Here is a 17354-nt window from a genome sequence, read left to right on the forward strand (position 1 = left end):
TGTAATTATTTTTCACAGGTTCCACAAAGAACAAATTTGAGACTTCTGAAAAGCATCTAGTGAATAAAAGAATAGGAAGTACTACCATTTCCATTATTTTCAATATAGGGCTGGAGCAATAACAAAGCAGGTAGGGCATTTGCCTTGCACACGGCCAACCCGGGTTCGATTATTCCTTCCCTCTCAGAGAGCCCGGCAAGCTACCGAGAGTATCTGAACCACACGGCAGAGCCTGGCAAGCTAACCATGGCGCATTCAATATGCCAAAAACAGTAACAACAAATCTCAAAATGGAGATGTTACTGGTGCGTGCTCGAGCAAATCGATGAACAATGGGATGACAGTGCCACAGTGCATTTTCAATAAAATTGACTTCTCAAATTCGATTTATTTGCTCTTCAAATAAGAAAACTGCAGTACTTCAAGGACAACTGAGAAAAGTCTTACCTAAAACCACAACGAGCAGTTTCTGAAATGCATCTGACACAGCCTTTTGAATAGCAAACTTCTGAGTTGTAATTATGATCCTAAATCCAACCAAAACAAATAGATTTACAATACCAATCTGTATTAACTGACTTAAATGAAGTCTAAAAAGAGAACTGGAGATGAAGCAATACTACAGGAGGTATAGACTCTGCCTTATATGCAGCGGACCCATGTTCGATCCCCGGAATCACATTTGGTTTCCCCTGCACTGCCAAAAGTAATTTCTGAGTGCAGAGCCAGGACTGCCAAAAGTAATTTCTGAGTGCAGAGCCAGGACTGCCAAAAGTAATTTCTGAGTGCAGAGCCAGGATAACCCCTGAGCATTGCTGGGTGTGACCCAAAACTTTTTTAAAAATTAAAAATAAATAAATCACTGTATCACTCTCATCCCTTTGCTCATTGATTTGCTCCAGCGGGCACCAGTAATGTCTCCATTTTGAGACTTGTTACAGTTTTTGGCATATTGAATACACCACTGGTAGCTTGCCAGGCTCTGCTGTAAAGGAAATAAATAAATAAATGAATAAATGAATAGATAGATAGATAGATAGATAGATAGATAGATAGATAGATAGATAGATAGATAGATAGATAGATAGATAAAAAGAGAACTACATCATGATCTTAGTAAGGGAAGGCACCACACAATGTTAGGGTCGAGCAGATCTCTGCCAGGGATGAACAAAACTGAAGGAACAAAACTGAAACTGCTCTTTCTGCAACAGCAAGGGGATTTATTCAGGCCAGCACGCTGGGGCTCTCCCTCTGCTTTCACTCCTACGCAGAGGAGGGTTAGAGAGAGAGAAAGAGAGCCCCGTATACAGAGTTCAGACTCTTTTTATACACCTTAGTAAATAAGATTACTTTGATCATTATTCTCATTTTTCCCATTTTTCCAAGGTAACTTTGATCAACATCTTCATTTTTCCCAGGTCACTTAGATCAACATCCTCATTTTTTGGGATCAAGGGGGGTCATCAGTGACATTCTGCTTTGCTAGAGAAAATTTCGCCATATGTCCGTGCCTTTCCTGGACATTACCAGGCATCTGGGCAGTTTCATTTCCTGAAACAGGTCCTTGTTTTGTGTAGCTTAGGTCACACTGCAAGGTATTGTTTTACAGAGAGTGATCAAGTAAGTTAGCAAGTTACAGAAGGCAATTTAGCAAGTTACAGAAAGCAATCAAGCAAAACATTAACCCTATCCTTTGCTGCTACATGGCCCATACCGCTCAACAAGGCTATGTCTCGAAGGCTCTGTGGTAGGTATATTCTGTCAGGGCTATTACCATACATTTTTGCTGTCTGATGTATTCTGTACATTCCTGAATAAGTGAACTAGATGGGAGAAATTAGTCAAGATCATGGCACAGAGCTCACACTGATTATGTATTTCAAATAGGCAAAGTGAAGCTAGACACCTACAGATTACACTACTATAAATTAGGAAGTTGACATGCCTCACACCACTAATATTCCAAGAGCAGTACACCACAGTTGATGGGGTTTGAAGTAGGAGGCAACCAATCTTAGAGGGAAATACATTTTTACAGAGGGAAATACATTTTACATTTTACACAAGGCTCAACCTTTAACAACATATCAATAATCTCTTATCGTAGGGCTTAATGGTCCCTGAGGGAAATACAGCAATCTTCACATACTTTCCTCTAAGGAAACTTTTTTGGAGCATATTCAACAGTTGATTCAGAGCAAACAATACACAATAAATTCTTTCTTTCTGCTTTGGGGCTGGAGTTCGGGATCGGGATGGAAACACCCAAAATACGATGGTAGGAAGGAGCTTGAGAAAGGGTTGGTAGTGGCATAGATGAGCTGGTCTCTCCCTAAGATCCACCTACAAGAGTCTGTTCCAGTTCTTTCACTAACAGCCCTGCCTTTGACTGAATACCCTAAGCCTACGTGCCACAGATTCTGGGGGAAAAAACATTTATATTAGTTTATTTCATTATCTAGATGAAGAATTTGCTGGGATAACAGAAGATTACACATGATCTATACTTGAAAGATACTTTGGAACAAAGAAGATTATTACTCCAAATAGGAGAAACACTGTTCCCATCTCCATACCCCTAAGCTTCTTGGTAGGAAGACAGCTCTAAAATTGTGAAGTTCAAGGTTCTGTCAGAGTGACAGAACAGCAGGTAGGGCACTTGCCAACCCAGGCTTGATCTCCAGCATCCCATATATTCATATTCATATTCATATATTCAGAGGCATGGGAAGTGGTGGGGGCGTGCACGGGAAAACAGCAGAGAGGGGGACCCCTAGGTTCTTATCCCCATCCCCTCCACACCCAACAAATGGGCCAGACAAAAGAATGGGACCAAAATGAGGCCCAAGCGAGACGGAATTCAGGAGCTGGAGACTGTGGAGCCGGGGTGCACGCAAAGGGAAGAAAGTTTACAGTGGGAAACTGGGGCTGGGCATCGAGAACGGCTGGCTTAAGATAGAGCGATGACGCTGGCCGCGAGTCCCTCCAGCCAACAGGACTGCCAAGCGCACACGTGGACCCCATCAAAGTCCAGAGGAGGCTGGGAACAGGCTCTGACCCTGTCAGCGAGTCTCTTACTGCAACCAGCCCTGGCGTTTCTGCAGCAGCAGCCCTGGGGGACCGGCCGTGCTGCCGGGATTCTGGGGGACACTCTGCAAGGCTGCGGGAGGCTGGTGGGTGAGGGCGGCTAGCTGCCAGTGTAAGGTGCCCCCGCCCAGCACTGCTTCCCACAGGCCCCGGCCCCCGCCAAGTGCCGACCCACCTTCAGCGGAAAGGACTGGAAGAGCGGCTGCCGGCCGCAGGCCCCTTGGGCTGAGTGAGCGGCGCGCGCAGAATAAAATAACCGCTGTGCTGCAAAAGATACAGTGACCAGAATACAAAGACTATCCACAGAATGGGAAAGGATATTTACACAATACCCATCAGATAAGGGGTTGATATCAATGGTATATAAAGCACTGGTTGAACTCTACAAGAAGAAAACATCCAACCCCATCAAAAAATGGGGTGAAGAAATGAACAGAAACTTTACCAAGGAAGAAATACGAATGGCCAAAAGTGCTTTTGGCAAAAAAGTGCACATGAAAATGTGCTCTACATCACTAAGCATCAGAGAGATGCAGATCAAAACAACCACAAGATACCACCTCACACCACAGAGACTAGCACACATCCAAAAGAACAAAAGCAACCGCTGTTGGAGAGGATGTGGGGAGAAAGGGACCCTTCTACACTGCTGGTGGGAATGCCGACTGGTTCAGCCCTTCTGGAAAACAATATGGACGACTCTCAAAAAATTAGAGGTTGAGCTCCCATTTGACCCAGCAATACCACTGCTGGGAATATATCCCAGAGAGGCAAAAAAGTATAATCAAAATGACATCTGCACATGTATGTTCATCGCAGCACTGTTTACAATAGCCAGAATCTGGAAAAAACCCGAATGCCCTAGAACGGATGACTGGCTGAAGAAACTTTGGTACATCCATACAATGGAATACTATGCAGCTGTTAGAAAAAAGGAGGTCATGAATTTTGTATTTAAGTGGATGGGCATGAAAAGTTTCATGCTAAGTGAAATGAGTCAGAAAGAGAGAGACAGACGTAGAAAGATTGCACTCATCTGTGGAATATAGAATAACAGAGTGGGAGACTAACACCCAAGAATTGTAGAAATAAGTACCAGGAGGTTGACTCCATGGCTTGGAGGCTGGCCTCACATTCTGGGGAAAGGGCAACTCAGAGAAGGGATCACCAACTATAATGTAGTCGAAGGCCATGTGGGGGAAGGGAGTTGCGGGCTGAATGAGGGCTAGAGACTGAGCACAGTGGCCACTCAACACCTTTATTGCAAACCACAACAGCTAATTAGAGAGAGAGAACAGAAGGGAATGCCCTGCCACAGTGGCAGGGTGTGGTGGGGGGAGATGGGATTGGGGAGGGTGGGGGGGAGGCTAGGTTTACTGGTGGTGGAGAATGGGCACTGGTGAAGGGATGTGTTCCCGAACTTTGTATGAGGGAAGCATAAGCACAAAAGTGTATAAATCTGTAACTGTACCCTCACGGTGATTCACTAATTAAAAATAAATAAATTTAAAAAAAAAATGACCGCTGCGTAAAAACCCGGCGGGGCGGCCGCAGCATTGGCGAAGACGCGCACCGCGTACAGGAGGCCAAAGCGGGAGAAGGCTGCGGACAGAGAACGATGCGGGGCCGCTGAGGTCACCCACCGCAGAGTGCGCGGCCGAGGCCCACCCTCCCCGCACACGCCCCGGCCCCGAGCGGGGGGCCACATCCCCAGCACGCTGCACTCTGCAAGCCCTGGCTGCAGCAGCATCGCACGGCCACGGCCACGGGGCCCGAGGTGCAGCAGGAGAAAGTGTCGCGGCGAGCTGACAGCCACGGTTCCCTTGGCACAGTGCAGGGCGCGGGGCCACGGTGGGAAGTCAGGGCTCGGGGCGCCTTTCCCGGAACACCCCGTCCTGCCCTCCGGACCCAGCTCACATGCAAGGCTTTGACCTTGGGGTCAGGGCTCAGCTCCCACACCAACAGGGTTTTGTCACTCTCGCTGGGAACCGTGAAAGGTACCACCTCAGCCCTCCTCGGCTTCACTGCATCTGCGCGCCCCAGGCTAAAGGTAAGAATAGCGTTTGGTGCACCCCCAGTCTAGAAAGTGAGTGGGAGAACAGGATTTTTAGTGTGCTGGGGATTGGAATCCTAACAGCATTCCCCCGCTAAGATGGGGCAGATTCTGGGCCTTCCCAACATCTTTCATATTTTCTCGAACCAGACTGAACAGGGCAGGCCATTTATGGATTTGATTCCATTTTTCTCCCGCAGAACAGGAGACCCAGAACTCTGCATTTCCAGAGACCAACTCCGGTCCTGCTTTAAAGTAGTTTATAAGGTTAACCCGTGGTTCCCAGATGAAGGAACTCTAGAAAGCAAGACTTGGAAAAAAGTTAAGAATAATGCCTATAAGGCATCTAAGGAAGGGACTAAGATCCCCGTGGGATTCTGGATTACATGGGAGATTGTTAATTCTATTCTCCTGTTTTTGAAAAGTACAATTGATGTGGAGGAGAATATTATAAATAATATGACCTCAGCTCCTTCCACACCTAAATCTCGAAAAGGTTTTCATAGTAAAAATATTTCTGAGGCTGGTGAATATAGCTCTACTTCCAGTGCATCAGATGAAAGTGATGCGGGTTATGAGTCTGCTACCACTTACTCAGATTCTGAGTCCGAGAGTGACTCCAGACCACTTGGGACATGCTCCCAATCGCCCAGTCCAGGCAGAGAGAAGCAGGATCCATCTTATCGCAGGTTAAGGATGGATTCTCTCAGTCATTTCAAAAAGGCCTGTGTCTCATATGGGCCTACATCTTCGTACTGTAGGGAGTATCTTACAGACTGGAGCAAAAAGGCCTATTGAGTATATCAAGATTTTCATGTGGTTGCTAAGACTTGCTTAACCCCTTCTCAGTACTTGGAGTGGAGAATGTGGCTCAGTGATGAGGCCAAGGCAAAGCTTCAAGGCCTAGGCCATGCTGGACAAAACTTTTCAGGAATTAAGTTGATTGATGATATGTTAATTGGTAAAGGGAAATGGCGTGACCCAGAATGGCAAGTCACCTTGCCGTGTGCTGTTTTTGCTCATGTCCATGACGCAGCCCTGTGTGCATGGGAGAAGGCTGATGCAGATACCGATTTTTTTTTTTTTTTTGCTTTTTGGGTCACATCCAGCAATGCTCAGGGGTCACTCCTGGCTCTGCACTCAGGAATTACCCCTGGCCGTGCTCAGGGAACAATATGCGATGCTGGGAATCGAACCTGGGTCGGCCGCATGCAAGGCAAACGCCCTGCCCACTGTGCTATCACTCCAGCCCCAGATGCAGAATTTAAGGGAAGTTTTACAAAGATTTTCCAGAGAGCCTCAGAACCTTATGCAGATTTCATAGGAAGGTTGATGAAAGCCATTGAAATGCAGGTTAAGGACAAGGAAACTCAGGAGCTGTTGACTAAACTATAGGCCTTTGTTTTTTTTTTTGTTTTTTTTTTTGGTTTTTTTGGTTTTTGGGTCACACCCGGCGATGCACAGGGGTTACTCCTGGCTCATGCACTCAGGAATTACTCCTGGCGGTGCTCGGGGGACCATATGGGATGCTGGGATTCGAACCCGGGTCGGCCGCGTGCAAGGCAAACGCCCTACCCACTGTGCTATTGCTCCAGCCCCTAAACTATAGGCCTTTGAAAATGCCAGTGAGGATCACCAGGCTGTTCTGCGCCCTATTAAGGAGAAGGAAGACATAATGGGATACTTGAAAGCATGCTGGAATGTTGGTTCTGTTAAATATATGGTGCCGGTCTATGCCTTACAGAGACAAGCTCAGAAAAAATGTTTTAATTGTGGAAAACCAGGCCACTTTTGTAAAGATTGCAGAACGCCCCCCATCCGTGCTACTGTGAGAGCACGTCCTGGGCCCTGTCCCCGGTGTAAGAGGGGAAATCATTGGGCCAGAGATTGTCGCTTTAATTTTGATGCAGTGGGTGACCCCAACTCGGGACACCTGCAAGGGGGCCAGAGTCAGGCCCCACAAAATCTGGGGATGTTCTCAGTTTCAGCCCCTCTTCCCAGTGTGGAGTTTCAGAGCTCCAATCAGTATAATTGCTGCAGCCAGTGACGGCAGAAAGCGCAGCGTTGGATATTTCCTGCCCCAGTACAGTTACTACAACCCCTTTTCAATAAGCCCACCACCTCTGCATTTTCAGTGGACATATGGAATGTTAAATCAAATACAAAAAGGAGGTATTTTCTCAATTGAATGTAGCAGGAAAACTTCTCATTCAAGGAAAAGGCTATGCTTTTGTTTCAACAGATGATAACCCCACTGAGAAACTTTGGATCCCATTATGTTTCATCAGAAGTAGAATTCATCCACCTGATTTGGATCTCAGACCTCCAGAGACTCACAACCCTTTAAATTCCAGCTCCAAGCTGGAAATCACAAGGAAAGAAGATGAGCCAGCGTCAGAGGACCTGAAGAAAAGGCCTCTTACTCCTTTAAAATAACATGAGATCACATTAAGAGCATCTCTTATACCCCTCTTTTACAGGTTATGGATTGGACAACGCCACACTAAGTATCCTGAATTAACAGTATTTTACTTTTACTCTTTCCTTGGAATTCACAGTTTCCTGAAGGAGAAAAGAATGGCTTTTAACAGGAACACCTTTTCATTTCTCTCTAGGATATCCATTTGTATTGGAGCTTCCCTCTGACTCTTTCTATTCACAGGCATGGAGACCAAACCTCAACTGTCAAAGCCTCTGATAACTTTAAAAAAGTGTTTTTTCTCAGACATAAGCTAGGTTGCACCTCTAGGACTACCGAGGAACCTGACCAAAGAATGGCTGCATTCCCCTGCTGAAGTTCTCCTGCCAGGAGTTGTGATGCTCCTGTTCCAGTGCTCCTTGACTGATTCCTGAAATTTATCAGACTCCTAATAACTGCTCCCCTGAGACTCATTGCTGCAACTACTACTGATGCTGTTACAGGAACAACTCTTCAATTTTGATCCAGACACTTCATTTCTTCAAAATGGGACTAAATGACTTATCATTGGTGACTCTTATCAGCACTGGAAAGTGCAGGACAATTGGACGCTTTACTACAAGCACTGCTCTGGGCCCAGGGTTGGACTGAAATCGTAGTACAACTAATAAGACTGTACTGTGATTTGGAATTATGTTGTGATTTGGAATTGTTCCTTATTCAAATTTTTGTGTTTTTGTAAAAGAAAAAGGGGGATATGTAGGATAACATAGTCTCAGGTAGTTTAGGTTTATTACGTTACTCTCATCACAGTGCTCCCATTCCTCTGTGTTTATTTATAACTTCTTTCTTTGTGTTCTGTTGACTTGTAAATATTGTTTTTCTCTTCTTGAGTCCTTTGCATAATTTATTCAGAGCCATGTCCTTTTGTAAGGACACAGGAAGACTTAGCAAATGCTATGCTTTTGTAACCTGAGAGTCATTTGACTCTACATATTTTCCTCCTGGGCATCTGTTCTCTGACCTAAGCCTCAGCTGCCCTTACTTCCTAGCACCCCCAAAAGCAAGGTCCCTACGAGGGACGGGATGGACCCAGGGCAAGCAGTGAGTTGTGTGCTACCCTGGCATCGGGATGGACCTGGCTAAAGTGCCCAATGCTTAACTATAAGTGAAGAGCTTGGTCATGGACAAATGCTGTCATGATCCGAACAGTGATAACTAGATTTGGACCCTGCTAGGGTTAGGAGTGATTAATCTAACCTGAGTGCTGTAGTCTGAGTCTGTGGCAAGATGTTGCCAGGAGAGCTGCCTTGCAAGCCTCAATGTATCTCTTGCTATGTCCATACAAAAATAACTAGTATTAAGACGTGAATAAGTTCTTGGAGGAAGGAAAGGAGAAAAACACCTTAAGAGGTATTTTGCCTGCTGACAGTGGGAAGGGCTTTGGAATGCCCTTAGGTATTGGCTTTGAACCTGAGAGCCCTCAGGAAGGGCTTTCTTATGTTGACTTTGCTACCTGGCTGTGTGTAGCCTAGGGGCAAGGGGGAGAGAGAAAAAGAAGAGATGATAGAGGCTGCAGTGATCCAGAGAGAGGGCAGAGCTAGGAGTGCAGGAGATGAGAAAGATGGAAGATTGAATAAACGGTAACTGATCGGCAACCAGCTTGGTCCTCCTTCTTCCTTCGCCTGTCCTTGGCCAACAGCCGTCCCGATCCAGCCCATACACAGCGGTTCCAGAGCACCAAATGCGGGCGGTGAGACAGAGCCTCCCTGAGAGCCCACGAGTGCACATGCCCTTCAGCTTGCTCAGTTTTTTACACTTGAAAAAAGGATAATATAATCAGGGGTCAGAGCAATAGTACAGCAGGGAGAGTTAATTTATTTGCCTTGCATGCAGCTGATCAGGTTCAATCCCTAGCATCCCATATGGTCTCCTGAGGACCACCAGGAGTAATTCCTGAGTGCAGAGCTAGAAGAAACCCCTGAGCATTGCCAGGTTTGGCCCCTCCCAAAAAACATAAAGGATAATATAACCAATGTTCTTCTTTTCTAAGACAAAAACTGATTGCATTAGTCAAGTGGGACTTCTCTACAATGCTAATAATTGTTTTATAGAGAATTATAAAAATAATTAATTCCCTTCAGTCTAAAGTTGCTTTACAAATGGAAAATCTTTAATCGTGGTCTTAATTTTATTCTTGTTTTTTCTGTTCTGGAAACCTAGAAGTCTAGAAACTACCACATCATCATTTCTCATTTTATGGCTGCTGTAGTTAAAACTCAAAAGTAGGAACATGAGTGATTCAAGGCACACCCCAGTTTTATCAGGATTGATGGCTGCTACCTGTAGGACATGGCTCCATCAGTCCCTTTTCTGCAAATTGCCCTGTATTGTCCTTAAGCAGGTTTTATTCCATATTGGCACCTCCTAAGAAAATGAAATCAACAGTGGTAGGGGGCTTGCCTTGCATGTGATTGGCTTGGTTCGTGCCCTGGCATCCCATATGGTCTCCTAAGCACTGCCAGGAGTGATTCCTGAGTGCACAGACAAGAGTGACCCAACCCCTGAACATCACTGGGTGTGGTGCAAAAACAAAAAAATTAGATCCAGGGCTGGAGTGATAGCACAGAGGGTAGGGTGTTTGCCTTGCACTCGGCTGACCCGGGTTCAAATCCCAGCATCCCATATGGTCCCCTGAGTACCACCGGGAGTGATCCCTGAGTGCAGAACCAGGAGTAACCCCTGAGCATCGCTGGGTGTGACCCAAAAAGCAAGAAAAAAAAATAGATCCTGGATAAGATAGATAGGACAGAGGGTAAAGTGCTTGCCTCGCATGTGGCTAACCCAACTCTGATCCTTGGAAGAGTATGTAAAATATAAAGGAACATGTTGGAAGCCCCCCACCCTCGTCTTTTTAGAAAGGATCATCCCTAATCATTAATGTTCCTGTTTTTGGTTGATGACTGGGAGTGTATCTGCAGCACTGCAAGGGGTCACTCCTGAGCAAGACATTCAGGAATAGCCCCAGACACTTGGGTGTGGTGCCAAATAGCCCTTCCCCAAACAAAACAGAGATATAGATTCCATCCAGCACTTTTTTTTTTTTTGCTTTTTTTGTGTCACACCTGGTGATGCACAGGAATTACTCCTGGCTCATGCACTCAGGAATTAGTCCTGGCGGCGTTCAGTGGACCATATGGGATGCTGGGAATCAAACCTGGGTAGGCCGCGTGCAAGGCAAACACCCTTTTTGCTGTGCTATTGCTTCAGCCCTATCCAAGACTTTGTAAAGATGATCTGAATTCTAGTTCATTCTTCCAGAGCAGGCTGAAATCTTTGGCATTCTGACACACTTCCTCCACCCACCACTATTTTCTATGCCTCAATCAAAACCAGATCATTAAGCTGTACCTGAGCTTTCTCTCTCCATAAAAAACGATTGGCTTTGGATATGTTACCTGGAGCCTGATATTGTTTCAAACCAGTAATTAGAGTTCATTGCCTCTCCCAACACCCTGTGAAACTGTTCACACAGGTCTCCACTTCACCATGAACATTCGTGGACAATAGGTGTTATCTTCCTTTTAGTACCCTGAGCGCCCCGATTGCCCTTGACACTCAAATTTGATCAGGAAAATGTGAACGCTTTCTTCCTACAAGGAATACTTTAATAATCCCCCAAATATAGACATTTCATTGGGGTCCCCTTGGTTTTACGAATGACAGTCAGGAGCTAGGGGCCCGGACTTGCATGGGAATGAGGAGGCAGCCCTTGGAAACCCTGTAGTCCTGGGGCTCTGGCTCCATTTGGCTTGTGAAGGGGAAGGGAAGAAAGTGACAGAGAATGAAAGCAAAGGACAGAAGAAATGGAGAATCCCCAAGTGAGGAGCGAGAGTAGTTCTGGGAAAACTCCACAGCAGGCCGGCTTCCCCCACCTCATTCCAGGGGACACTCTGTCACCCAGGTAGAGAGTGGTCAGCCCTCACTGCGCAGCTTCCACATCAGCCTGTAGGACAAAACACTGGTTCTGGCTTCATCCATCCTGACCCAGTGCTCTGTGAGGCCCCAGGGCCACTCCTTGGGTCTCCTTTGAGGATCTCTGCTCCGGCCTCCTGTGGCCCTTCTGATGGTTCCTGTCAATTGCCCTCATCTGTGGCCTTTGCTCTACCCCATTCGGGGGCTTCCATATTTTAAACAGTTTTCTCCCATGACAGGAATGGGCCCTGTTTGCTTGGGCTGAGAGTTACTAAAGAAAAATGTTGCCCCCACCCTTGCCCCACAGACTCTCTCTCGAAAGAGTCAGTCATAAGTACCCCTGAGGTACCTGAGTTTGCCCAACACCACACAGTCACCCGGAGAGGACAGGCGCTTCTACAATTACTTTATCTGTTTACTGTGAAGGGCAGTGAAGTTCAGTAACCATGGGAACACCCGCCATGGCTGAGCTGACTGTTTGAGGGTGTCTACCTCTCTGGGGAATGGGACATTTCTTTTTCCACTGAAAATGTTGTGGCTAGCTGAGACCAGACACGATTGTTTGGTGCAAATGCTCCCGTGGCTCCAACTATGGAACCAAGAGCTGATCCAGCGGACTTTGCATCCCAGGTACTTAGGCTGGACCAAAGCCACCCTCATGGCTGCTTAAGACTTTAGTGGTGGAACTTGAGGGGCCCATCAGGAGTGGAGAAAGCTGGAGTGCAGGGGGCGCTGTGGATCCTGGTTCCCAGAGAAGCAGAGGCAGGCTGACTCAGGTTTTTGGTCCCACCTGGCTGGCTCTGCACTCAGGAATTACTCCTGCCAGCCTCAGGGGGCCTTAAAGGATGCTGGGGGATCAAACCCGGGTCAGCTGCATGCTAAGGAAGCTCCTTACATGGTGGCTCTGGCCCCTCCTGCAAATACTTTGCCGCTTTGCAGATTTACTTCCACTTGTTTCCCCAGGCTCCCCTGAGCCCCTTGGCTGGGCTCTGCAAGACTGCTCATTTTCATTTTCGGGGTCGGAGAGATAGTACAATGGGTAAGGCATTTGCCCTCCATGCGGCCGACCCAGGTTTGATCCTGAGCATCCCATACAGTCCCCAGAACACTGCCAGGAGTAATTCCTGAGTGCAGAGCCAGTAGTAAAACTTGAGCACTGCTGGGTGTGACGTACAAAAAAAAATAAATTAATTAAATACAATTTGTATTCCTTGTGCTCTCCCTCCTCTAGCTTAAGTGGGTCTCTTACTGCAACCAACCCAGGGTTGCTCCACACTGTATCCAAGGAAGAACCAGAAAATCCCAGGCCCTGTGAGTCAAAGCTCGCTAGGCACTGCCAGTTCCTTGTCACTGCTCCTTCCTCTGTCGCCACATCCTCAGATGCTGCTCATCTCCCCGAGTCTTAGTTCAGGGGCCGTTTTCCACACCTGCTTGGGCTCCTGTGGCTCCAGCTGACCCTGTGTCCCCAGGCCCACCACCGACCAGTGGGAAACACTATGCCACTAGGTCACTCTGATGGTGATGGTTGCATCTATAGAAGCAATACTAAGCTTGCATTGATTTTTTCTTCCCAGCCACATGTGGATATGCTCAGGAGTTATCAAAATTGTGGGGTGGTGGGGATCAAACCTGGTCAGGTGCTGCAAGGCAAACACCAGCCCAGTATGCTACAGCTCTGGCCCAACTGCTTATATCTTGGGCTGTGTCTTTACTTTCCTGATGGCACCTTAGGAACTAACGAGGTTTTTGTTTTGAGGATGTCCACTAGAACTAGCCTGTTTTTGGTCTCTATGCTCTTGTCCTAAGCAACTGCTAAACTGCTTCTGGTCTTCTTTATGAACTTATAAAGCTTAATTTATTATGGTTCTGAGCCACAGTCAGTGGTGTTCAGGGCTTACTCCTGGCTATGAGCTCAGGGATCACTCCTGGCGGGACGCAGAGCATCCTGTGTGGTGTTGGGGATTGAACCTGGGTCAGTTGGATACAAGACAAGTGCCCTACCCACTATCCTATTGCTCCAGTCCTGTCCACTCAGAGCTTAATTGTGCCACTTCACACCCTGAGCACACTTGTGCGTGTGTTCTGAGGAAGGGGTCCGCCTCTGACTTTGGCATGGGGGCCTCTAGTGAGCCCAGCATTGTTTGTTCATGGGTCGTAGACATTTAGGCCCTGCATGTGGATGTGAGCTGCGGATGGCCAGACCCGGCCCCTTCCCTGCCATGACTATCTCTCCTGTCGCCAGTGACTCGCTGGCTGGGGCACTGAGCTCGGGAGAATGGACTCCAGCCCCTTTCTGGTTTCTTTTCTCACTTTTCCAAGCTCTCCCTGCCTTCTGGTGCCTGGCATGGGAGGGCAGAGGTCAGGAAGCTGGCTGGGCACCCACAGTGGCTGACCAGGGAGGAAATTGTCACGTGAGGGCTGGGCCCAGCACACACACCTCCCCCTGCTGCCGCAGTTTCCCACATGCCCATCAGGACTGCCACCTGGGGCTGCAGCCCAGCAGGGGCGCGGCTCCTGGGGGGCTCGGCTCCTTGGACCCAGAGAGATGGGACCTGAGTCAGGCACTGGGGAGCCTCAACACTAAGCCTCCTGGGCTTCCACACTCAGACCCACAGGGGCTTCCTCACTGGTGACGGGGACAGCATGACACTGGGGCCCATTCACAGCACAGCCTTTGAACAAAGCTGCCAGAGTCACTGGCACAACTCCCCGAGGAAGACAGGTGGGGGCAGGGAGGGAGTGGCTCTAGGACCTTTCCCAACAGGGCCTGTGCTGGGCTTCCCCCATCCCAGTGCCTCCAGCTAGCTTCTGGACTGGCTACCTGCTGCACTGTCTCTCCAGCCCCATCTTCCTTTTGGTAAAGAAGCAAAGCCAGTGGCTCTCAGGTTTTAGACTTGGCCAGGGTAGGGATCAGTGGTGGAGCATAGGGCTGGCATGTGCGAGGCTGGGGTTCCATGGCCAACTCGTGTGCTCTCCCATGCACAGTCAGGAGGAGTTTCTATCTTTTAAAAAATCAGTAATGAGACTGAACCTTCTCCAGTGCCACAAGAGGCCCTGGATCAGCCTCCTGAACCATCTGAGCATTTCTGCATTCAGAAGAAAATGTTCCATCTCCAAGTCAGAATGAAGCTCTAAGCTTAAATTTGCCCTATGTCACTGCTAAACCTATGGGTGTGACTATTACTGTAACTACAGAGGTCAGTAATTGTAGGATATCATTAGTTTGTCCTTTTTACCTTGCCACAATGAGTTTAGGTTTATCTGGTAATAATCTCTAAACATTTTAAGACAACATTGGTATGTCCTGTTCCCCTTGCCATAAGGAGCTTAAGTTTATTGGGTCGCACCCCTCAAAGTGCTCCCGAGTCACTTCCAGTCCTTTGTCTATCTGTAACCACTTCTCTATGCTCCCTTCCACAACCAGTTAATCAACTTTTCCCCCCCCAATCAGACTGTTAATTTGTAAGGTCAGATCTTTCTAGGACACTGAATTTGTATTGTAAGTTAATATTGCCTTTCTCCTCTACTTGTGTTTTTTGAATAGTTTACTTTAAAGCAATGTCCTATTTGTATCGACAAAGAAAGACTGTTGTTAATATGCTTTATAACTTGGGATTTAATTGGCTTTTAATACTATTTATTCCTGGACATCTGCTTTCTCGACTTAAGCCTCAGTTGCCCTTAGTTCCTAGCACCCCAAAGGCAGGGTCCCGACAAGGGACGAGATGGACCCAGGGCAAGAGGTGAGTTATGTGTTACCCTGGCATTGAGATGGGCCTGGCCAAAGTGCCTGATGTTTTACTATATGTTAAGAGCTTGGTCATGGACAAATGCTGTCATGATCCAAAAGTAATGATGAGACTAGGACCCTGCTAGGGATAGGAAAGACTAATCTGGCCTGAGCACTGTAGTATGAGATCGAGATGACTCCAGGAGAGCAATTCTATAAGCTTAATTCGTTTTTAGCTGTGTCCATACAAAATGATTGATATTATGAATGCTTATATGTTAGTTGGACAAGGAGAGGAGAAACACACCCATGGGATTCCCCTCTTGGGCGGGTGTCCTGCTGAAGTAGCATGTCCTAGAAGTAGCATCCCCCAAGGAAAAGAACTTTACCCCTATTGATTGTGACCACACTTATGTGTAAGCCACAAGCCCTCATGCTGGGGGATTTAACTAGGCTGTAAGAGTGGGCTGGGGGTCCCAGTGCCAGATCTGGAGACGCCAGATCCAGATCCAGAGGAGGAGAATGAAGCAGCATGGGGGAGGAAGAAGCAGGAGGAGAATCAGAGGAGAATGGAGATGGGAATGGAATAAACTGCAACTGAGAAAAACAGCCTGGTCCTCTTTCCTTCCTTCACCTGCCTCATCATCACCATCAACCTCCCCGGGGTGGGGGAAAAGCGGCTAGAGAGTACCGAATGCGGGTGGAGGGAAAGATAGAGCGCCGCTGCTCTGTGCCCAGTGTGCCCCCCCCTTTTTTGTGTGTTTACACAACTGGCGTCCTTGGGCGGGCACGAACATCCAACTGGTGTGCAACTAAAGGTAAGAATAGCATTCAGTAGAACCCCACTCTAAAAAAGTTTAGGGGGAGAACAGGATTTTGTGGTTAAATACTAGTCATACGCCCCCACTAAGATGGGACAAAAACAGTGAAGCCCGTTCAAATTCTTTCGAGGCAAACTGAACCTGGCAAGTTTTTTATTGAATTGATTAAGCATTTTGCAAAGAGAACTGGACAACCTGTTTCTCGGACCAATTCCGGTCCTGCATAAAAATTGTCTACAAATTTCATCCTTGGTTTCCAGATAAGGATACTTTGGAGCCTAAGGTTTGGGGAAAGATTAAGGATAATGTCTTCAAGGAATTTAAAGAAGGGGCTAGAATCCCCAAACAATTCTGGGTAACTTGGGAAATTGTTAACTCCATTTTCAAGGCTTTGAAAGGTACCTCTGAGGAGGAGGATGTTAGATATACTATGGGAGACGTTCCTCAAGAGTTAAACAGAGAGGATTTTAAGTATAAGGATGAAGTAAAGAAAGTTTCTACTATGGAGAGAGCCTTGCCCTCAGCTCCTCCCATACACAAGCCTAGAAAGAAGCCCAATGGTCAAATCTTGGCTACTCTCGTACCTAAGCCTCGAAAGCAGATCAAGGTGTTTCCAGTGCAAACATGTTCTCAGAGCAAAAATCTCTCTGCCACTCATGAGTTAACGTTCCCTACTGATGTTAAGCCAGAGAGACCACCACCTCCCTTGTGTGACTGCACTTCCAGTGAATCACAGGAAAGTGATGGGTCTGATGAGCCAACTACCAGTTCCTCAGATTCTGAGTCCAAGAGCAGCATGGTAGAGAAGGCTTCTCACAGGAGCCGCTGCCCTTCAGCCAAGTGACCTCCAGGTAGCTCAGGACATTCTCCCAATAAAAGCTGACAACTGAGATCTTTCGACTGTAAATGGTCACTCCCACCCAGGCCCCATGAGCTCCGTCTCTTTTTTCCCATCCAGGTGGAGGAAAATCAGTCTCCATCTTAGGAAGGGTTAAGAATGGACTCACTCAGTAATTTAAAAAGACCTGTGCCTCATATGGACCTACACATCCATACTGTAAGGAGTATCTTACAGGCTGGAGTAAAAAGGCTCATTGGGTACCTCAAGCTTTTCATGTGGTTGCTAAGACTTACTTAAGCCCTTCTCAGTATATGCAATGGAGGATGTAGTTCAGTGATGAGGCCAAGGTAAAACTATAGATCCAAGGCCATGCTGGACGAAAATTGTCAGGGACTAAATTGACTTATGAGATGTTAATAGGTGAA

At 47.1% G+C, this 17354-nt stretch overlaps 1 pseudogene; it reads right to left on the bottom strand.

Annotated features, from left to right (window-relative positions):
* LOC129403533 (RAD52 motif-containing protein 1-like) overlaps positions 1–16886 on the bottom strand; it is a 107405-nt pseudogene extending 90519 nt beyond the window's left edge.
* Positions 16887–17354: the final 468 nt, after the last annotated feature.

The sequence above is a fragment of the Sorex araneus genome, chromosome 3 (assembly GCF_027595985.1).
Source record: "Sorex araneus isolate mSorAra2 chromosome 3, mSorAra2.pri, whole genome shotgun sequence".
NCBI lineage: Eukaryota > Metazoa > Chordata > Mammalia > Eulipotyphla > Soricidae > Sorex > Sorex araneus.